At 44.5% G+C, this 5,008-nt stretch overlaps 1 pseudogene; it reads left to right on the forward strand.

Moving 5' to 3' along the window:
• Positions 1-3,583: 3,583 nt before the first annotated feature.
• Positions 3,584-4,423, forward strand: LOC116759779 (annotated as a pseudogene).
• Positions 4,424-5,008: the final 585 nt, after the last annotated feature.

Raw genomic sequence — 5,008 nt, forward strand, 5'->3', positions numbered from 1 at the left:
GTTATGTGTGATATGAATGCTTTGATCCCCAACCCCGGAAACCCATATCTTATTTCCTACAGCCCCACTAGCTATGCATACTTAGAGTAATCAAAGACCAAAGATTTTTTCCCCTCCTTTTATACTGCTTTCAACTACAGCTGGTGTATATTCACTTACTGCAGATCTTGAGAGCTGATAGAAATCTTAGTGTTTACCCAACTTAGTCGTTCTGCAGATGAAGAAACTATGGCTCAGAAAGGTAGTGACCTACAACCATACCTAGACGGTTTATTGATACAGGTTGAGGACCATGCCTCCTTACCACCAATCTACATACACTGTAAACCACATCTACTTTTACAAGACGTAAGTGCACTTGTTTCTTTGCTTCTACTTTAGTACTTCTACATATCTTCCCAGCTATTTACACAGTCCGACTCTATGTCTCCTGTTACCAGACTTGATACTCAAGCTTCCTCTGAAAACTCTGATAAGATCATGATAACTCATCCTCTCCATCCTCCTGCCTGGCCGAGTTGCTAGAGATGGAGACCAGACTGTATTGATCCTTCTCACTCCAGCACTTGCCACTGGACCAGGTTCTACTCAGTGCTCAGTGAATGTTTACTAAGTCAAGCTAAATGGAAAGAAATTCTCTAATTATCCCCCCAAACTGAGAACAAGCCCATCTATTAATAAAAACCAATGTTTTTATCATCTAAAAACAGCATCAAATTTTCATTGGAGAAAAATATATTGCATTTATATTGTGTGTAGAGCATGGTACTACCCACCTGGTATAAACAGACTCTACCTTATTCTTCACTTTATTTAAACAGGGTCTTTTTATTTCTTTATTTTTTAATTTTTATTTTATATTGGAGTATAGTTGATTTACAACGTTGTGTTAGTTTCAGGTGTATAGCAAAGTGATTTAGTTAGACATAGACATATACCTATCCTTTTTCAGATTCTTTTCCCATATAGGTTATAGTATTGAGTAACAGGGTCTTTTTAATTAAGTGATTTAGGCAATAAGATGTATTGCAGAGGGGCTTTACGGCTCACATTCTGTTAAATTTCTGGCCTTTATAGCACAAATTCATATTGTTTCTTGTCACCCTATGACCACGCAAATTGACCTCACCCGTTGAGTATAATAACAACAGCCACTTGTGTTTACTTAGTACTTTACAAAGCCCATCCATATTCATTTCATCTGATCTTACTCAAAATATTGTGAGCTAGGCATTATCATTATTCCCACATTTCAAATGGAGAAACTGAGGCTCAGAGAGGACAAGTAACTTGCCCAGGGCACGTAGCAGGCTAATGGAAGAGGCAGACAAGAACTTAGGTCCCTTGACTTATCATTCAAAGATTTTCCCACTCACCACACAGCATTTCTCCGCATGGCAAGATAGGTGTCCTGGGCCTCCAATCTAAGATTCTTTAGGTGCCTCCCTTCCTAGACCATATCCTTTTAGAACCCCTCCCCGTCCCTCACAAACAGGTTCAGTGAGAACTGAGAATGTGCAGCACAGCCTTAAACCTGGTTCCAGGTTGTGTCCCAGGTAGATCTGACACCTGGGCCAACCACCTTACCCCTGTTCCTTGGTTTTCCTGTCTGTAGAATTAAATGGATAAAATACATGATCTCTATGATTCCTTTCATGTCTAACATTTTTTAAAATTTTCTTATATAGTAACAGGGCCCTTCTGAAGGGAATCTGGATTCATGACAGCAGCTCTAAAGGTGAGGATTCTGGATGCTGTCGCAGCCTCCGGTTGTAGTAGATCAGAGCTGAATTGCTTTCTCTGCTGTTAGAAGGACGAGGTTCTGTGGGTAGCCACAGGCTTCCTGGGGCAGCGCTCAGAATCCCAACCACCAACTACTGCACTCAGGCCCCAGAACCTTGTCTCCAATCCTGAGAATCTAAAGCCAGTTTCTATTCTTAGCAGTTTCTACAGTGACACCTGCTGGCCACTGCAGGACCAGGGCTGAGTGGAAGGCAAGAGATGCCTGATCCACCCAGGTTCTCTGCTCTCTCCCTCCACCAATCAGCACCCAGACCCCCTTCCCAGCTAGAGAGAATCTGAATTGGATTATGCTTTTCAATTCTGTTGCATTTGATTATGTGGCTCCACTCTGGTTTTCTTAACACTGATATATTGCTTTTGTCCTTTGTTACGCTGTCTCATTTGATTCTCATAGATTTTACCAAGACCCAATTTTTTAAAAATTTCTTATTTGATTCTGTGGCACTGCTGATTTTCTAAAACAAGTTCCTAACACTGAAAGGCAGTACTTCCTAGAGGTTGGTTGAAAGCATAGTACCTCATATGCTCAATAAATATTTTTAAATAATTGAGTTAATTAATGTACTAATTATTCATATTTTAAGAGCAGGAAATATACCTTGATATTACATTTCTATTAAGAAAAACTGATGGCATTTAATTCTATGTTTATAGAAGACTGGTCAACATGTTGGAAGGAAAATGACCCAGGGCAAACTTAGCTAAGAAAGAATTCACTCGCCCTGAAAAGAGTCAGTGGATGTCGGTCACTTCATACTCAGTAGTGACATGTTAAGTATCACTGGTTTCCAGATGCTCTCATTATATTATTTTTTTTATCATTTATTTAAACATCTAAATAAATGCCTGCAACTTACTACATACATTGCATATTATTGAGAAATAAGGCATAACTGCAGTCATAATTTAATTACAACTGCAAATTTAATTAACCAACTAGTAACCTTGTTCTTCTCCTTCATAGCACTTAGCACAATTATACTTAATTAATTTTTGTAATCATTAATTTAATCTCTATGTCCCCGATTAAATTATAAGAACCAAGGAGCGAGACTCATGCTTCTGCATTTCTGGTCCACAGACAGGTGTCTGATGTCTAGCACAGTCCCTGGCACACAGCAGGGGCTTAACCTATACTGATTTGAAGTATTTAAACTTCGTCCAGACTGACGGGCACGAGAATGATGTGAGAGGACTCCTTTCTAGGCAGTGACCCAGACCTGGACCCCAGAAGAAACATACAGAGCAAATGAATTCAGTCTTTTAGGGATGGACCCCTAGGCGCTCCTCTTGGTCTCAAGTATCTGCTTGTAATACTTTTCCCACAGCCACCCCACAGTGGAGACTCCTTCCTTTCTTCCCTGTCTTCTACTTCACTTCCCTGCTTTTCCTGTTTTCCTACCTTCCTTCCTTAAGTTTTCCTTTCTCTTTTACCTTCCTTTTTTCTTTCCTATCATTCTTTCTCCCTTCTCTCCGCCACTTTTTCCCTCTATCTTTCCTTCTATACCAATAGCTTATATCCTATATAACTGTAACTGCTGGATCCTAGATGTAAAAGGACGACCAAAACAGGGACTTCATCCTTGAGTCTAGTGTGAGAACTCAAATGTCCTTTTCCCCACCATCTTCACTGCATTCTCTCCTAAGCACCTAGGTTAAGGAACCTGACGGGAGGTGCTCCAGTCCTGGCCCACGACTTACTCCCAGACTCCTGGAGTGAGACCTTTACTTGCCCCTCCCTGCCTCTGCTCCTCCCCTGACAGCCTGACCCACCTGCTCCATGAGGAGGGACAACCTGACCTGGGTGAGTCTGTCCTCATGGGCCTCTCCAGTGACAGGTAGACGCAGGCTGGGCTCTCTGTCCTGTTTGGGGCCACCTATCTGCTGACCCTGCTGGGCAACGGACTCATCATCCTCCTGATCAGCTGGACGCCCGCCTCCACCCGTCCATGTACTTCTTCCTCGGCAACCTCTCCATTGTGCGGTTCCCCAGATGCTGGTGCACTTCCTCCTGGAGAAGAAGACCATCTCCTTCACGCAGTGTGGAACCCAGCTCTTCTTCTCCCTGGCCCTGAGCTCCTGCTGCTGGCAGCAATGGCCTATGATCGCTATGTGGCCATCTGCGACCCCCTGCTCTACGTGGCAGTGATGCGGCCAAGGCTTTGTGCAGGGCTGGCAGTGCATCTGCCCACCTGTGGGCACCACGTGCTGAACCATGTGACTTGTGAGACACTGGCACTCCTCAGGTTGGCCTGCGTGGACATCACCCTCAACCAGGCGGTCACAGTGGCCTCCAGCACGGTGGTGCTGCTGGTGCCCTGCTGCCTGGTCGCACTGTCCTACACCCACATTGTGGCCACCATCCTGCGGATCCGCTCCAGCGGGGGCCACCGCAAAGCGTTTGGGACCTGCGCCTCCCACTTCACTGTGGTCTCCATGCCTTACAGGCCGGCCCTGGTTACCTACGTGCAGCCTGGCTCCACGGCCTGAGGCAAGCAGGACAAGGTGGTTGTGCCCTTTTACCCCCATGTTGAATCCGCTCATCTACAGTCCGAGGAGCAAGGAGATGAAGGCTGCTCTGAGTCAGGCTCTGATGAGGCGCTCTGAATCAAAGCATTAGAATGCGACCTTGTCATAGAGGGCCTCACTCTGAAGACGGTGGGCACTGGAGCGTGCCCTCCGCCTGCTGTGTGCAAGTGCATGTGTGGGCATGTGTGTGCACGTGTGTGCAAGGAAGCAGGTGAGAGGGGCCACAATCCATACGATCTTTTGAATAGAGAAGTGGAATTTTATCTCTGGGCACTATTTCTGGTTCCTGACTTAGTCTAAAAAAGGTGAATTACAACTTAGAAATACATACAGCCTACAGAAAATTAAATGAAAAAAGAAAGATATACTGGCACATATGAATTAGAAAGGAAGACTAAATCAGAAGCTTGAGCAGTACACAAAATTTATGCTAAGAAAGTCTGTTTCCTAAATGCTACAACCATATGTCTACGCTTTTCTGAAATCAGTGAAAAAAAGAGGGGACAAGCTCTAAGTTACAAGATTCACCGTGCCCATGGGATCAAACAGGTCTTAGGCCAGAGGTACAAACGTCATCATGTGATCACACGTGGTCCAGCTCAACTCAGTAGGCTGGGGTATTCACATGGGGACTTGGAGCCAAAGTCATAGTAATAAGCCCCACATCCTTGACGTG

The sequence above is a fragment of the Phocoena sinus genome, chromosome 9 (genome assembly GCF_008692025.1).
Source record: "Phocoena sinus isolate mPhoSin1 chromosome 9, mPhoSin1.pri, whole genome shotgun sequence".
NCBI classification, from domain to species: Eukaryota; Metazoa; Chordata; class Mammalia; order Artiodactyla; family Phocoenidae; genus Phocoena; species Phocoena sinus.